The 19,454-nt window shown below is 36.4% G+C and overlaps 1 pseudogene; it reads right to left on the reverse strand.

Moving 5' to 3' along the window:
- LOC102478561 (MICOS complex subunit MIC27-like) overlaps positions 1 to 19,454 on the reverse strand; it is a 37,711-nt pseudogene that overhangs the window by 3,405 nt on the left and 14,852 nt on the right.

Below are 19,454 nucleotides of genomic sequence, written 5' to 3' on the forward strand. Positions count from 1 at the left end.
ATCTTGGGTTCACAAGAACACGTACCCACTGTGAGTTTAAGCCACTGGGTCCAGGACTCTAACTGCGGTCGACTACATGGGAGTCCAGCGACATAGCCATTACACCAACTGCTGATCCTGATTTACTATACTTTTATAAATAGCGGCATACTTTCATTCATTTAACAAATCCCCCCTACTGAGGGACATATACGCTGTTTCCCTTTTTGACTAAGGTGGGAGCAATTGTAAGCAATGCTGAAATTAGCATTCTTACACATACTACTGGGACCATAGATACACCCTTGTGATTATGTCATCGGGATAAATTCCTGGAGGAGGAATTTCCAGATTAGACTATACATGTTGGGGCTAGTAGGTGGCATGGTGATTAAGGCTCTGGACTCTCACATGGCTGACTGCAGTTTGAATCCTGGACTCCATGGCTTGACAATCATACAGAGCATATGTGCATGCATACCCAAAATCCTGAGAGGAGAATGGAGGATAAAGGACTGTGATGTGGCTATTACCCCTGGTGGTAATTTCTCACTTTGCCTCTCTGTGTATATGTCTATTTTTCTACCTGAAGTAGCAGTATTATGACTCTTGAATCTTGGTCAAATTGAAAGGTTAAAAATCAATATCTAAGTGATCTTAAAAAATTTTATTTATTTATATATTTAAAAAAATTTGACAGAAGGTGCATGCACATGCCATGTGTGTATATATATATATACACACACACACACATATATATATATACACACACTCATATATAATATATATAGACACACACACACACACACACACACACAAACACAGAGAGAGAGAGAGAGAGAGAGAGAAAATGAGCATCTTCTGAATGGGGTGTGGTACTCCATCTCTCCATCATGTTGGGACTTGAGGCACTCATACACATATGCCCACCATGTTTTTCAAACCACCAGGGCCAGGATTCAAACCATAGTCAGCCACGTGGGTTCCAGTTCCCTCAACTACCAGGTCATGGGGCCAGTTCTGATTTTTATCAATTGACATAACTGAACAGATTTATGTGGTACAATGTGATTTTTGATACATGAATACAGTATATAGTAATAAAATGAGGGTAATTACCATATCCATCACTTTAAACATTTACTGTTATTTTGTGTTTTGATCATTCAACAACCTCTTTTCTAACTATATTGAAGTGTATATTATTGTTAGCTATATTCATACTGCTGTGCTACAGAAACTTAGAATTTGTTTCTCTTAACTAACTGTAATGTTCTATCCATTAAGTGATCTTTTAAATTTGTATTTATTTGACTACTGATAATGTTATTATCTCTCATTTATCAAGCCATTTATGTTACTTATTTTGTGGACTGCCTGTTCATGTACATTTTTCTTTTATCTAAAGGGTATTCACTTTTTTCTCACTGATTTATAACAGCTCTTAATACATAACAACCCTTTGTGACATAGAAGGGGACTCCCAAATGTTTAAGAAAAAATGGAATTAAAGTATGAGTTTATTTTGGTGCAAAAAGTTTTTGAAATCCATACATAAGGTTTTTTTTTAAGAGGATTTTTTTTTGCCTTAATGCTTGTGTGCTCGCCAGAGAGAGACAGAGACAGAGACTGTGATAGGGAAAGTGAGAAATCACCCCCTGGGAGAATGGCCTCATCTCAATCCCTTCTCCTCCACTCTCCTCTCAGGATCTTAGGCGTGCACGTGCACACACATATACACACACACACACACAGAGCCGGCGTGAGTTTGAAGTCACCAAGTCCAGGACTCGAACCATGGTTAGCCACATGGGAGTCCAGTAACATAACCACTATTCCATCTGCTGGCCCACAGATGCATAGGCTTTTTTTTAATATGCATTTTCCATGAAATTTTCAGGATCCCTCATATGTTAAAAATAGTTTTCCCAGTTTATGATTTATCCATTAACTTTGTATATGACATATTGTTATCTACAGAAGTGCATTTACAGCTGTCCCTGAATTCATGGGGAATTGATTCCAAGACCCCCTATGGTTACTAAAACCTGAGAATGCTCACATAAAGTGGCATAGCATTTATATACAATCTACATATATCCTCCTGTATACTTTTAATCATCTCTAAATTACTTATAATAACCAACAAAATATAAATGTGGGAGCGAGCAGGTGGCATGGTAGTTAAAGCACTGGATCCCACATGGCCAACTCCACAGTTCAAGTCCCAGACCTGGTGGCTTTGAAAAACATGCTGTGTGTGTACATGTGCATCCGAAATAGGATTTTGGAAAGGAGAATGGAGAGGGATTGCAGCATGGTCATCCCTCCTTGGGATGCTTTCTCACTTTCCCTCTCTCTCTGTCTCTCTCCAGCCAAGTGCACGTACCCTACGGCAAAAATATAAAAAGATTTTTCAAAAAGTAAATGATGTGTATTGTTTAGGGAACAATGATAATAAAAAAAAAATAAAGCCTATACATATTGAGTACAGACTGTACTGTCACTGTAGACCTAACTGCATAGTACAATCAGCAACAACACAACATTCAACATTCTTAAAGCACAGTTGGTTGAACCCATGGATGTGAAACTCATTTATACAGAGCATCAACTATATACTAATGTAGTCAAATATGTTATTTTTGTTTTTGTGTTTACTACGGGGTGCATGTGTTGGCCAGAAAGTTAGAGAAAAAGAGAGAGAGAAAGGGAAAGTGAGAAATCATCCCCACAGGGGGATGGTCACACTGCTATCCCTTTTCTTCCTGTGGGATTTTGGGCATACATGCTTGCCATATTTTTAAACTCTCAGGTCTGAGACTCAAAAACTGCACACTCGGCCATGTAGGATCTGGCCACCTTAACCACCATGACAATTGACTGTTTCGCATTAATTGTTTGCTTTGATGGCTTCTATATTGTGTTTTGCTTAAGGTCTTTCCTAGATTACACAAATACTCTTCTCTTTTTCCTTCTTACACATTTTATAGTATTTTATGAATAGATCATTATTCCTCTTAGAATTTATCTTTGTATGATAGTTTGTAAAGGTTTAAGTATTTTTCTCGGCAGTCAAATATTTCAACACATTTCTTAAATAATCCTGAATAATTTCTTGAAAAATATATAATCACCATGTTTTCTTTAATCCATTAATCTGCTGGTGAGCACATAAGTTGATTCCACATCCTGGTTTTTGTGAGCAACACTGCAATAAATATAGGAGTGCAGCTATCTCTTCAACAATTGCCTTTTTTCCATTTGGGTATATATCCAGTGGTCAGATTACTGGATAGTTAATAATAGTTTATTGTATATTCCCAAAACAAAGAAATGATAAACATTTGAGATCCTATTTGATCATCACATACTGTATAAATATATTAATGTATCACACTGTATCCCATACATATGTACAAGTATTATGTGTCAATAAAAATACATACAATTTTTTAAAGACTCAAAGGTGAATGGCTAAGAAAATAACACTGAATTAGAGGAAAGAAAGTCAATTGTAAAAGGGAGAAACAAATAATAAAAATCTAGGATTCTATACTCATTTTTAAAAATGTTTTTAAAGTGTTCAATTACATTTTAAAGGAATCTAAACTGGAAATTTTGTAAGACATATTATAGATGTGGCTAATTGTAAGGAAGATGCTATGGATCCTCAATAAGAGACCAAATACTCAGAGAAAATTCCTACTTCAAAACAGAGAAGAATGAACATTTATGTTTTAATTTGAAATACAATTTTAGACACACATACAAACACACTTATATATGTATTTTTTACAACTTCATGTTTTTTTTTAATTTAACTATTTGTCCCAATAATGTCAAAACAAGAAGGCTTTTTTAAAATTTTGAAAAAAAAAAAAAAGCCAGAGGGCATATGTGCTCACCAGAGGAAAACAGAGAGAGAGGGAAAGTTAAAAAAAAGAGCTACCAACTCCCCCCACCATAAGCAACGACCACAACACAATGCTTTCTGTATTTTCTTTCCTTTTAGGATTTTGGGCAGGTTTGCACACACACACACACACACACACACACACACACACCCCTAGTGTGTTTTTTTTTTGGGGGGGGAAGAGGTTTTCACTATAAGGCACGTGCGCTTGCCAGACAGACAGAGATATAGAGACAGAAAGCGAGAAATCACCCCCCAGGGGGGATGGTCACACCACAATCCCTTCTCCTCCATTCTCCTCTCGGGATCTTGGGCACACGCGCACATGCACCCAGCGTGAGTTTTAAGCCACTGGGTCTGGGACGCGAACCGCGGTCGACTACGTGGGAGTCCAGCGACATAGCCATTACGCTAACTGCTGGTTCCCTATTTTTTTTTAAAGAATTATTTTATTTAACTTTATTTATCTATTTGTTTATTGTTTTTGACCAGAGAGGGAAGGAGAGAGAGAGAAAGTGAGAAAGCAAGCCACTAAGTTCAGGACTTGAATCGTGGTCTGCCATGTGGAAGTCCAGTGCCCTTAACCATCATGCCACCTGCCGGCCCCTCCTAGTGTGTTTTTCAAGCCACTGTGTTGGGGACTAAAACTGCACAATCAGTTGCACTTCTAGTGGGATCCAGCTGCATTAACCACCATACCACCAGCTGGCCCAACTTCTGTTTTCTGTTTTATTTGTACATTTTTTCACATCGTTTTAAATAATGGAGGTCATAGACTCTCTCTGAAGTCCGCGATGGATCCCAGGTTAAGAAACCAAGCTCAAAGGGACCAGCAGTTAGCGTAATGGCTATGTCGCTGGACTCCATGTAGTCAACCGTGGTTTGCGTCCTGGACCCGGTGGCTTAAAACTCATGCCGGGTGTGTGTGCATGTGTACCCAAGATCCCAAGAAGAGACTGGAGGAGAAGGGATTGCGGCGTGGCCTGCCCCCCTGTGGGGTGATTTCTCAATTTCTGTCTCTCTGTCTCTTTCTGTCTGTCTGGCAAGAGCATGTGCCCTATAGCAAAAACCTCTTAAAAAAAAAAAAAAAAAAAAAGAAACCAAGCTAAAAAAAACCAAAACTCTAATCTGTCAAATATTACGTAAAATATTACGTATGATAGTGTTACATTAAAGTCAAAAGAAAAACACAGGTTTGAATCATAGGAATTTAAATAACAATAATGATTTAACCTAGAAAACTTTTAGGAATTAATATTATTCTTTGTATTATAAAAAATTTTATTTAGGAGATCACCGGTTGGTATAATGGCTATGTCACTGGACTCCCATGTAGCCAACTACAGTTCGAGTCCCAGACCCAGTGGCTTAAACTCATGCCGGGAGCATGTGCATGCATGCCCAAGATCCCAAGAGGAGAATGGAGGAGAAGGGATTGTGGCGTGGCCATCTCCTCTGGGGGGTGATTTCTTGCTTTCTGTCTGTCTTTCTGGAGAGCACATGAGCCCTATAGCAAAAACCTCTCCAAAATTAAAAAAAAATTGTAAAGTTCAATTTTTTTTTTGTTGAGTAAAATTAAATTTAATACTTTGTTTTCAAAAAGTGAGAAATCTAGACATCTAGGGGACACAAAAGTAGAAAACTGTTGACAGCATGCATGATATCTAACTGTACTGGTGTGTAATTTTACAAGCTGTGCTGATGTACAGTGATTAAATGTATAAAGAAATTTAATAAGAAATTTAAATAAAAAATAAAAAGCAGGAGCGATGCAATGTTTAAATAAATAAATAAAATGCATACTAAGATCTCACTTTCATAAACTACGTCAGCTTATTCACTCATTCATTTTTCTATCCCTGTGTATGCATGGGAAGATGTCTAGAACATTCTATCAAAGGTTTATACCAATATTGTGTAGATGGGTACATTTGGATGGTTAGTTTTTTTTTTTTCCCTAAACTTTTTGTAATGCTTAAATTACATAAGGATGCATAGGTACAATTTCTACAAAAAAAAAAAAAAAAACACAATTTCATGACTATAGAAAACAGATGCAGAATCAGTGGCATCAAGTGGAAAAAAGTAATGAACAGAGATATAGGACATCTGAAGCCGAGTATGACGCTAGGCAAGCCAGTCACATGAAATTTCTATGGGCAATAGTTTTCTTACCAGTAAATGAGAAAATCCAGAAGTTGAATTAAATAGCTCAAAGTTTTATTTTGGTACTAAGATTTTGTTAATTTATGTGGCTAATTCCTCCATAAATTCTTAAAAAAGAGTTTTGATAATTTTTTCTAGATCAGAGTTTTTGTCTTATACTTCTGAGATTCGATCTTCTGCATGGTCTAACCTGACTTGAATAGTTTCGAGAGAGGTTTTGATTTCCTCATTACAGTCTTCATATCTAACAGTTCCATTTGATTCTTTTTTTATGGTGTCCAATTCTTGTTTCACATCATGGAAGGACTTCCTCATCTCTTGGAGCTCAACATCTCTCGTCGGTTGCATCTCAGAGTTTTGTTACTGTAAGTCTTCTAAATTCTTTTTCTGACATTTCAGTAATAGCCTCTAATTTCTCCCTACTTGGAGACGAGTTACAGTGTCCCCTTGCTAAAGATGTATTACTTGATTCTCTCATCCTTGAGGCTCTTCTCCAATGTTTAGTAATTTGGTAATGTATTCACTTTTGGCTAATTTGTTGAAGGATTCTGTCTATGACCTTGTGTGTTTCCCTTACTGTGAAATACTTTGGTGTTATTTTCTCCCTTCTACTGTGTCCTCCAGTGTGGGAATCAAAGGAGTTTTGAAATCAAATTTATGAAGGGGAAATTCACTATTTTTGCAACCACTACAGTGAGGTGCAAAGAATTCTCTAGAACTCACAATGTTCAGATGTTTAGCTACTGGGCACCTAGTCTTCTCTAGGCAGTGGGTAAGGGCTGAGCAGTAAAACCAGAAAGTAAAGTAAAAGAAAAAGAAAGTAGGAAACAGAAATAGGAAGAAAAGGCAGAGAAAAAGGAAGAAATGAACGAAAACAAAAGGAGGAGAAAAAGATCAGAAATCACAACACAGAAAATGAAATTGGGTTAAAAATAGAAAATTGTGTGGCACATAAGTTCCATGCGAAGGGACAACCATCAGAAATGGAGGTACCTAGATGCTTTTTGTCCTACGTGAGGGAAGAAGAGACAAATTAGTCAGAAAAAAAGGCACAAAAATGGCAGAAAAGCTATTTTTTAAAAAGAGGAAAAAAGTTAGAAGGGACAGAGAAGAACAAGAGGGAGAGAGACATTTGCCTACCTGACTAGCACTGGGGTTGGAAGCGGGGATCCTGGCTGGGTGGGCTTCACAGCTATGAAGCTGAAGCCAGAGTAACAGTAGAGTCAGAGAAAGAGCTGCCTGGACACTTTCTATCCTGACTAGTACTGGGGTCTGGAAGGGGAGGCCCTGGTTGGGAAGGCTTCACAGCTGTGAGAGTTTTGAAAATAAGTTTATTATTATTATTAATTTTTTTGGAGAGGTTTTTGTTATAGGGCACGTGCACTCGCCAGAAAGAGAGAGACAGAGAGACAGAAAGTGAGAAATCACCCTCCAGGGGGGATAGCCACTGCTGGTCTCAATACTTGTTTATTCTTATCCAGGAAGAGAAGTACCCTTCACAGGGTCTGGTCTGATCTCCTTCTTCCAGTTCTCCAGTCCATAAGATCTTGGGCACTCACACACATGTCCATCATGTTTCAGGCTGATGGGTCAGAAATTTGAACCATAGTAGCCATGTGGGATCCAGCTTCTCTTGAGTGGTGTATCATCACTGCGCCTTGGACCCGATCCAACTGTCTGTCAGTAAGCGTTTTAATACTCTTAACTCTTGTTAACTGACAAGAACTGGTGGGGTCATGAGCTCTGCCACCTAGACAGATTTGTTCATTGGTAAGGGGTCAAATTTAGGTTACAATGTGAGATCTGTTATAGTATATTATGCTCAGTTGTCTTTTTTCAGTTTTAAGATACTACTGGTGAAGATAAAGCAAAGATTTTCTAAAGTGGTTTTAATACATCTGTTTGGAGCATATTCAGCCATGAGTTTCCTCTTCCTTGGGTAGTGAAAGAAGAGCAGCAGAACTCAATGCTTCTATGACAAATAGAAGAAAATGAGGGAGAAAGTAATAGGACTTCATAGGAAGTAAAGATAATGACAAATTTAAATTTTTCTTTTTATTTAAAAAAAGAGGAAGAAAAAGGAAGGGGAAGAGGGTGATTTTTGAATGGGTCTTGTCATGTCATGATCGTCCATCTCTAGCCTCCAAATTAGCTAGGAGCACAGTCATGTGTTACAGCATCTGGCCTTTTTAGGTTGAGTGGGACCAGAACTGGAGCCTGCTATGCAGTCCCAGTCACTGCAGCAGCACCCTACCAATTGTGTTAGCACAGCTGGGACTCAAATGTATATTTTCACTAAGGCAAAAAAAAGTTGTACATGACTAAGAACCTTCTAATTCAAAGAGCATTCTTTTATTTATTTATTTATTTATTTTTTGGAGAGATTTTTGCACAGGGTGCATGCACTCGCCAGAAAATGAGAGAGACAGAAAGCGAGAAATCACTCCCCGGGGGGGAGGGCCACACCGCAATCCCTTCTACTCCATTCTCCTCTCGGGATCTTGGGCACGCACGCACACGCGCCTGGCGTGAGTTTAAGCCACCAGGTCTGGGACTCGAACCACGGTCAGCTACATGGAAGTCCAGCGACATAGCCATTATGCTAACTGCTGGTCCCAAGTTTATCATTTTATCCATTTTTTATCTCAAATTATTTCAAGTATAACTATATTTAATGAATAATGCACTCTTTCTTTGCTTTCATAGCTTGATCACATTGCAAATTACATAATATATACCATATCAATGACATTCTCAAAATATTGGCATAGGTAGCTTTATGTATATGACTAATTAAAGAGATAAAGTAATGAGACTATGAGTACAGAAAGTCCATCTAGTAATATTACACACTCCATCATGTGTGAAGAGCAAATGGTAAATGCTGATAATTAAGGGAAGAAAAAAGGATAAAAACATACATAGCCCAAAGCTTTCTTTCTCAGTCCAAAACTGTATTTAAAATAAAATGAAATATGACAAAACTGTTCAAATCATTAGGAGAATTTCTGGATTTGTAGTTAAGCTCAGAAGAAAATGATAAAACTATAATAAGCATTCATGGATGCTGTTTCTTATTTCTAGGTGTTTTGAGACTTGAGTTTGTGTATATATGTGTATGTGTATGTGTATGTATATGCATTTTCTTTTATTTTCAGGGGCTTCTCTAATCTACGAATTGGTTGTTTCTTGAATTATGTTAATTTGCTAAACTAAACCACAGCCTACAGGTTTAACCTTCTGTTAATTAAAACTTGAATTTTATATAGCCAACAATGGAGCAGTATTTCTCCCCATAAATTCAAATTCAATGTCTCTAAAATTAATCTTCAAACCAGCATTTATATTATTAAATTATATTTAAACAAATATGTCCTATTTATTTATGATGATTATGGAATAAAGAATGCCATTTATCATGCTAAGATGGTAATATGATTTTGCCAAAATAAAGTGTTGACACCAACTATGTTTTTCTGACAATTAAATGTTGCAGGTGCTGGGTGGCATTTAAATAGTGCCACACTGAGAGTTTAAACAAATACTGAAATGTTGCTATCACTTAAGAACTTACCTTTGCAATTATTACTGACTGAACAGGATAGCAAACAGTTGCTCCTAAAGTGGCCAGTCCCAGTGGATAAGCAATTCTCTTGAACCTAGGTCCTATAAAATTAAAACAAAGTATTCACCTCCAAATAGATGCTACCAGAGACTTAATGTTCTCATACTGTACTATAATGTTTTCTTTGCTCCCCTTTAAGAAATCACATTCTTGTGACCAGCAGTTAGCGTAATGGCTATGTTGCTGAACTCCCATGTAGTCAACCGTGGTTCGCATCCTGGACCTGGTGGCTTAAAACTCATGCTGGGCACGTGTGCGTGTGTGCCCAAAATCCTGAGAGGAGAATGGAGGAGAAGGGATTGCGGTGTGGCCATACTCCCTGGGGGGTGATTTCTCACTTCTCGCTTTCTGTCTCTCTGTCTCTCTCTGTCTGGTGAGTGCGCCCTATAGCAAAAACCTTTCAAAAAAAAAAGAAATCACATTCTTTTCAATTACTCTAGCTAATAATATCAATCAAGATGGTAGCTAAAAAGCCCTAAAATATCTCAATTCAATACCCTTAGATATCATGTCTAATTTAAGAAAAGTGTCCTCAATCTAATATTGATAAGTACCTACACAAAAGGAACTGATGCTTTTCTTTTTTTAAAAGCTAGGTATTTTTTGTGTCCTAAGAATCTCAATGTTGTAAGTGCATTTTTTTCAAGTATCTAACAAGCATGATAATATAAAGAATTAATCACTACTAAACTTGTGACATCATATTAAAGTGAAATGAATCCTTTTTTATATGTGCTTTTCTGATTAAGTACTTAGGAAGGTGAATGACCTAACTAACTAATCTGCTAAGGATTTTATTTTAAAAGTGCATAACTCTTTTATGTCATTGACTTAGAATAATGAAGTAATAATAATTACAAGTAATTTGACATAATTAATACTGCTCCAAAAGTGCCTTAACGAAGCACTGAGAGTTATTTTCATATTTTTTTCTTTTTTAACAGTAAAATCATTTCCAAAAAAAAAAAATCTTCCAAATAGAATCTCACTAGGAACTTCAATATGTAAAACCTATAAACCTGAAGCTGTTCTCACTACATGGGGTGAGAAGCTCAGCATCAAGTCATGCCTGCAGGAGTCTTCCCTTATCCCTATATCAACTCTAAAGATGTTAATGAAATCCTAGGTTCTACAGAACAATTTGAAATAGATCACCATAAACCATAGTTTTGGTTCTATTATACTATTGGTTCAAAATAATATGTATCTTAACTGCTTGTCAAGGTATCCTGGATTCTGTAAATATGACCTGGGCAACTGGATGATGGATTTTTAAATTAGGGTAAGTGGGAACCAGCAGATGGTGCAATGGTGACATCACTGGACTCTCATATAGTTAACTGCAATTCTAGTCCTGGACTCGTGGTGGCTTAAAACTCATCTTGAGTATGTGTACATGCATATTCAAAATCCCAAGAGGAGAATGGAGGAGAAGGGATTCTGGCATGGCCATCTGCCCTGGAGAGTGATTTCTTGCTTCCTTTCTCTCTGGTGAGCACACATGCCCTAAAACAAAAACCTCTCTTTAAAAAAAAAAAAAAAATAGGGTAAGTAATTTAATTCTTTGTAATAGCTTTTATAACCCTTATTTACAAAGGAAGAAGCCTATCTGGTATGAAAATAGTGTGGGAGGGGAAGAGCATACGAAAGGAAATTGGGGGAAATCATAGAGAGGTAAGACATTTGTGGGACACAGATACGGTGCATTATCTGTTGATAAGGATATGTATAGTATTTTCAACTGGGCTGGACTGAGGTGTATATCATACTGAGTAAAGTCTCTTTACAATCTAAAGGATATATAGTTATTGAATGTATCAATAATAATAGTAATAATAATAAAAATAAATTTTAAAAAGCAAATAAAATTACATAATGAAAATTAAAAAAAAAAGAAAAGAAAAGAAAAATTAAGGTGAAAAATACCTGGGAAATGTTTGCACACAACTTTGCAGCTTTAAGGAACATAGAAACAAAAGTTATTATGGGACCAGGAAATGGTGTAATGGTTACATCACTCCCACATAGCCAACTGTGGTCCAAGTCCCAGACCCAGTGACTTGAAACACACTGCGCGTGTGTGCCCAAAATCCCAAGAGGAGAATGGAGAAGGGATTGTAGTGTGGACACCACCCTCCCCCCCCGCAAGTGATTTCTCTCTTTCTGTCTCTCTGGCGAGTGCGTGTGCCCTATAGCAAAAAAAAAAAAAACCTCGAGTAAATAAATAAATAATAACAATAATAAAAAGTGTTATTTCCTTGTCTGTTTTAACTATTACTAAGGACGCCTTCTATAGTCATGTCCACAACAGAATGAACTTGGGGAAGACTGGTAGGCATACTGCTTCAGTCCTCAACTTTCCTTTAGATTTAGACTTTTGTGTGTGTGTGGTATGGGAAAGAGGGTCTAAGAATATTAAAATATGTCCTATATTGTCCTGCTCACTATTACTCTAATATTCACAATTTAGTTCTTGATTTCATAGTCCTAATACCTTTGTCTTTTGTTTAATTGTCAGAGAGCACCTGTGCTTGCCAGATACAGAGAGACAGAAAGAGAGAGAGGGAGCGGAAGAAAGCACCTTCAATGGGTGTAGTTTCGCCGCAATCCCTTGTCCTCCATATCCCCACCCTGCCGGGATTTTTGCCATGCATGCAAAAACACACATGGCATGTTTTTTAAGTTGTTAGGGATGGATGTTTTTTAAGTTGTTAGGGATGGAACTGAACCACAGTTGGCCATGTGGGATCCCTTGACCACTAGACAATGGGGCCAGTACAACAGTCCTAATGTCTCTTGATGTAAATTCCCTTGACTCAACCAAATTCCCCTAATTATGTCATTTTTAAGATTAAAAAGACATTAATCCTCTCTTTACATGATATGATAAGCCAATCTGTAAAAAAAAAAAATAAATTTCATGTGGGTTCAACAGCCCTGTTATTATAATTAGGGAAGAAGTCTGTACACAGCTAAGTGTGTACTATGTACTATGGAACCATTTCCTTTCTCTGGATCTCTATCTGAGAAGGTTAGACTAATGACTTTCAGACATTTGTGACCATGTCTCATATTTAAAAAAACAAATTTTACATTATGAACTATGATCTATCACATACATACACTCCACTGAGACAAATGTTTCATGATATTTACCCATAGAAAGTACAAATCACTCTGATGTTTGCTATTTTTCCTTTTAATAAAATGGCTCCTTAGATTCACTATATTTATTTCACTACCTCATAATGGGTCTAGATCTGTAGTCTGAAAAACACTAGGTTAGATTATTCAAACTTTAGCATTCAGAAACCCAGTGAACAACTTAAGGAACATTTTCTCTTTCAACAAGATTACAAGTTTCTTACCGAGAAATTGAGTAATATGGCTTGGACAATTTTCTACAAAATGTAATTATTTGAGGGACCAGCAGTTAGCGTAATGGCTATGTCGCTGGACTCCCATGTAGTCGATTGCGGCTCGAGTCCGGGACCCAGTGGCTTAAATTCACACCAGGCGTGTGTGCGTGTGGCCCAAGATCCCAAGAGGAGATTGGAGGAGAAGGGATTGTGGCATGGCCATTCCCCCTAGGGGTGATTTCTCACTTTCTATCTCTCTGTCTCTCTCTGTCTTTCTGGCGAGCACACGCGCCCTATAGCAAAAACCTCTCCAAAAAATGTAATTATTTGATTCTTACTATTTCATATGATGACTGTGATTTTCAGTTATTTCCTATAGAATAATTTATAATATATATTCAATTAGAAATTGCTAACATGTTAAAAAATTTTTTTAATGCGAGTTCAGGAGGCATTAATATTAGCTGCAGGGAGAGTTAGGTCCACTGAGATGAGAATATGAATTAGAGTTAGGATGTTTGAGTCTGCTTATAATTGCACAGACATTTTAAACCTAATTAGGTGTACTTGATTTGAGACTAGTTTTCAGACTACAGCTGGAAAAACCATCCAGAAAGTACCTGGCATCAGATTCCAGACTGGTTCAGAGCTGTGTCTTCCAACTACAGATCGAGAATCACTTAACCAAAATGTATGAAACCAGAAGTGGTTCCAATTTCAATTTTTTCAAATTTGACAATATTTGCAAATATATAGTGAGATAACTTGGGAATGAGACCCAGGTCTAAACACGAAAATCATTTATGCTTCATGTATATCTTATATACATAGCCTCAAGGTGATTTTATGTATTTTTGCATTGTAGTGTCACATGAGGTCAGGTGTGGAATTTTCTACTTGTGGCATTCTGCCTGGCCTCAAAAACTTCCAAATTTTGGAGCATTTGGGATTTTAGATTTTTGGATTACGGATAATCACCCTATACAAGTAATTTAGTTTGGGGACAATGTCTGGCAACTGGATGTGAACATAGGATGGATGGAAGGTGACCAAAATGGCTGCTGACCAGAAACTACACTAGTTTAGTAAGAGCCTGGGTGAGGAGAGAGATAGTAATGACTACTAAGAGGGATTTACATGCTCTGAGGCAGAAAATGTTCAAATACAAAATTCTCAATGGCTTATGAAAAAGGGTTGTTTAATAGTGTGCAGAAAAGAAGTAATGTAGCATGCCTGAAACTGCTATGCCTGCTTGCAATGTTGGCCCTTGACTGGCATTAGTCTTTACTATGGTTTTCATGTGCATTTCCCTAATGAGTAATGATATTGAACAGCTTTTGGAATAGTCATAGTTTTGAAAAATCAAATTCTTTATAAAGTCTAAAGACTTTTATAGTATCCTATCCTGCTAATATTCAATAATAGCTAAGGTTTTCTCATGAAAGTCAAAATCAGGAAGTAATATAATGGCATTGAAAGAGAAAAAAAATTAAGAACTCTACCTTTTCTCGCTGAAACAAAGCCCACCAATCCTGAAACGGTAATCACTCCCATTTTCGGAAGAAAATCTCGAGGAGGATTCTTCAGATAGACATATGCATCTCAAGAAATCAGTTTAAAATGAATATAAATGACTGACTACAAATATCTATTCTATATAGGTATAATGCAGAAAGGTTGAAGAGATTTGTTAAGATGGTTAAAACACTGTTCAAAAGAGCTATACCAAATGACATAAGCAGCAACCTAAAATTTTAGTTATAATAGTTACCTGTTACATAATAAAAATTTCCTAACACAACTGACTAAATGATAATTGTTTTCTTAGTGATACAGGTGCTTATTACTCTTTAACAAAATATGATGCTAGAGGACATATCTTAATATGAATTATGTAAGATAAATTCCAGATTGCATATATATTATATCCCTATAATAAACATGCTTCTGCCCTTAACTGTTCAAACACCGATAGAATCCAGTAAATATTAAAATAGATACTTTATCAAGGAGCTTTGACTAATAGCTTAGAGATACCCATAGCTACTAAATTTATTTGTGAATACTACCCAGTAACTGCAGAACAGCCACTGATCTTAGTTAAAACCAGTGAGCAGGATGAGAAGAAAGCCTAAGCAAACAGCAGATGAAGAGTGGGCATACATAAAAGTCAGATTTCTTGGCTTCTTTTTATTTAAATTATTTCTGGTTCTAAAAAATACACACTGCTATCATAGTTATTTCATGAAAGTCACATATTCACTCTTCAAGATTGGTGAGGGATACAATTTTGAATTAATTCCTAATATATTACATAATGATAATTCAAATACAGGTCATCAACTTCATGGAGACATTTAAGATTTTAGCTGAACTTTCTGTCACTCATATACATTTATTTTATAACCAGAAAAGGCCAAAAATATTAGGAAGCTTTATCTGCTGCCAAATGCCATTAAGAAGTTAAAAAAATCAAATACAATTGCTTTTTAACATTAGCTTAAATATTTCAGGAGACTTATTGTTATTAATAGCAATTGACAGGAACCAGCAGTTGGCATAATGGCTATGTCACTGGACTCCCATGTAGTTGACTGCAGTTCGAGTCCCAGACCCTGTGGCTTAAACTCCACCAGGTGCGTATGTGCACATGCCCAAGATCCGGAGAGGAGGATGGAAAAGAAGGGACTGTGGCATAGCCATCCTCCCTGGGAGGTGATTTCTTGCTTTCTGTCTCTCTGTCTCTCTCTGTCGTTCTGGCAAGCGCATGTGCCCTATAGCAAAAACCTCTCAAAAAAAATAGCAATTGATAGCAAAATACTATGTATTTAACAGCAGAAAGCACTTATTTAGTTAAACTAATAGCACTGATGTTTTTAATTTATGCTTTATGAGTATATAATATAAACGTTGTAGTTAAAACAGTCCTCATTGTGAATCTGGGCACTGCCACCTACTAGTTATGTGACTTTGGTAACCTATATCACTTTGCTAAACCTCAGATTTCTCATCTATAAAACAGGAATAATTATAATACCAACACTCACGGAATTGTGACAAAAATTAAATTAGGTAAATTAAATAATATTCTTAGCACAATGCAGTAGCATATAACTGCTAAATAAATTATACATACTATTGCTTTATTGAAACTGCCATACAAAGTATCTTCTGAGTTGGTATAAACATAATGGGTAACATTTATTTTTCTCACATTTAAATATTGCAATTTAAAAACAATACAATATTTCTAATCATGGCTAATCCACTCACCTACCTTTTCCAAACTGTACAGTATCCATTATCCCATTTCTCACAAAGATATAAACACCCTAGGCAAAAAAAAAGGTGGGAGAAGACATCTGCATTTTTGAAATTGTTGATAAATTAAGATAAAATAACCTACATTTTTGAGATTATATTAAAAAGTTGACTTAGTACTACCTCCACTCTAAATTCAGCTTTCCTATTTATTCACTATGAGGAAACCTGCTTACATTAGCTTACCTTCATTTTTGTCTTTTCATTCTATTTAACATGCAAAATAGAGCTGCCCCAGTATTAGTTGGGGATTGGTTCCAGGACACTCTATGGATACCAAAATCCATGCTTAAATTTCTTACATAAAATGTTGTATTTGTATATAACGTATGCATAACCTCATATACTTTAAGTCATCTCTAGAATACTTATTAGGACATTTAGTATCAGATGTAAGTTAAATAAAAACATATCAATATACATCTTCAGTTTTTCTCTTTTAAGAAATTATCTTGGCTGGGAACCAGCAGTTAGCGTAATGGCTATGTCGCTGGACTCCCATGTAGTCGACCGCGGTTGGCGTCCCGGACCTGGTGGCTTAAAACTCATGCTGGGCGTGTGTGCGTGCGTGCCCAAGATCCTGAGAGGAGAATGGAGGAGAAGGAATTGTGGTGTGACCATCCCCCCTGGGGGGTGATTTCTCACTTTCTGTCTCTATGTCTCTCTCTCTCTCTGTCTGTCTGGCGAGCGCACACACCCTATAGCGAAAACTTCTCCCAAAAAAATAAAAAGAAAAGAAATTATCTTGTGGCCAGCAGATTGTGTAAAGGCTATGTTGCTGAACCCCATGTAGCTGACTGCAGTTCAAGTCCTGGACTAGGTGTCTTAAACGCATGCTGGGCGCGTGTGCGTGCATGCCCAGGATCCTGAGGGGAGAATGAAGGAGAAGGGATTACGGTGCGGCCATCCCCTCTGGGAAGTTATTTCTCACTTTCTGTCTCTCTGTTTTTCTTTGTCTTTCTGGTGAGCGCACCCGTCCTAAAAAAAGGAAAAAAAAAAGATATATCTCTTTCTCCACTTCATAGTAATTGGCATTGCCCAGTTGCATCTGAGGATATGGAACCCACACAAATAGAGGGTTGACTACATTTGTTTACTCTTTTTTTCAAATAAATAAATTGATGCCTATAAAATAATCAGAGCAGCTTACTGAAAAATATAAAGATTATCTTATTTTATAATGGCCTAGAGAACTAAATGGAATTTAAATAAAGCACAAAGGGAGGTATATTTCAGCTTGGAAGCAACGTCTGACTAATAAAGCAACACTGTGATGACTTCAGGACTAAAGAGGACTAAAAAAGTGCTTTATCTTCTCCCCTTTTCTTAGTGCACATTATAAAGAGAAAGAAATAAAAAAGAAGACATTTATCTCAGACATAAATGATCCCAGACAGACTGGTGTCTATCCTACTTTAAAACAGAATCACAAATTCTGTACCAATCATAATTATGTTAACCCATTGGAGAAATTAAAGCTTTAAAGCAAATCTTCTTTTGTCTATTTCTAGTAATAGTTAACTTATATTAATGCAAAGAAGATTGCTATAAATATTTATTGAGTGATAAGTACTATCTCACATTAGAATAAAAAAAGTCACAAAATGATTTTCCCATACTTACGCTGCACTCTATTGAAAGAACCAGAAAACACAATTCAAACATATGTCTCCTTCTCTGAGATGCAGAGGTTCAATCGGTTCATTCTTGTTCATAGTTGTACAAACCAGTTTTGACCCTAACTGCCACTGAGCTACTTCTCTTCCCGTATCCAGAGAATTTCACCACTGAAGTGAAAATACCTATCATCCATTAAGGAAGCAAACTAGTCAATTCTGGGAAATGTTCCTTAGTTTTGTTTAAGAATTTCTTTCTACCACTAGGGGTCACTGCTACCTAAATTTTACAATGTGAAGGACCAGAAATAGAATTTGCACTACAAGATTCTAGGTTTAATATAAAATGTACTTTGAGTCAGATGTAATTTTTAAAGAATATATTTTTAGGGGAAAATTAGAGAGAAAAAGTTTTTACATTGAAGATAAAATGCATTTGAAAATGCCCTTCTTTTAACTATTAGTTTCAGCGTATTAACAGAAAAAAAAACGTTCTTTTAGTCTTAAATTGGGTGAAGTTACATTAATAATTTAAAGATCTCTCAGGAATAATTTACCTCACTGAAGACAAATTTGAGAACTCTATGGAAAGTTAGGTGTCATGAGACTTAAGTCTGAATCATCCAGCTTTTGGCATATAGTCTGAGGGGCATGATTCACACCATAATTATTTAAGATATTTGCTCTGAGATTAAGCTATTAAGAGTGTCTAGTACAACTAGCACCATTAGCATCGTATGACAAGAACAAATTTTCACCATGTATCTATGTTCAAACTATCATATGGAATGACTGGAGTTCACCAATTTGGTATTTCACTTAAGAATATATTTTTCATAAACTCATTAGGATTTCGTCTTTTAAGAGAATGAATTAGAAGAGGAAAAAAGCACAAAGGTTCACAATTAGGGGAAAGCTGCATGGTTATCAAGCCAGAATTATGAAAATACTGGTACCAACATTATCATTAAGACACCATTGATAATGTTGATGCTAACACAACCATATTTATGTAATGATAGTGAAACATCAGTGCTATATCAGCTCACCCTGCCATTCTGCTACTGAATGCTACTTATTAAAGGCTAAGTTAAATAAATTCTACTTTGCCCAATAGTTGACTGTAGTCAGAATTGTCTTATGAGCTGACCCCAAGCACACGGTATTTTTTTAAACAAATAATGAACAATTCAAAAGTATCAAAATTTCAAATAAAACGTAAATAATGCTTTATACATGTGGGTGATATAGATGCTTAGCTACTTTAATCTATGCAGTAGTGGTATCATGGGTTAAATACAGCCACAAAATTTTTGTTGCTTCTTTTACTGAGAGAGAGTGCCTAATTTCCTTCACTTTAAAACTGGGCTGGACTTATTGACTTGAACTGACAATAAAATGTTATAGAAGTGACTTTCTTGGACATCTGAAGATAGGTAAAAATCTTAGCAATTTCTGCCTAGGGCCTCTTG

The sequence above is a fragment of the Tupaia chinensis genome, unplaced genomic scaffold (genome assembly GCF_000334495.1).
Source record: "Tupaia chinensis unplaced genomic scaffold, TupChi_1.0 Scaffold143610_1, whole genome shotgun sequence".
NCBI lineage: Eukaryota > Metazoa > Chordata > Mammalia > Scandentia > Tupaiidae > Tupaia > Tupaia belangeri.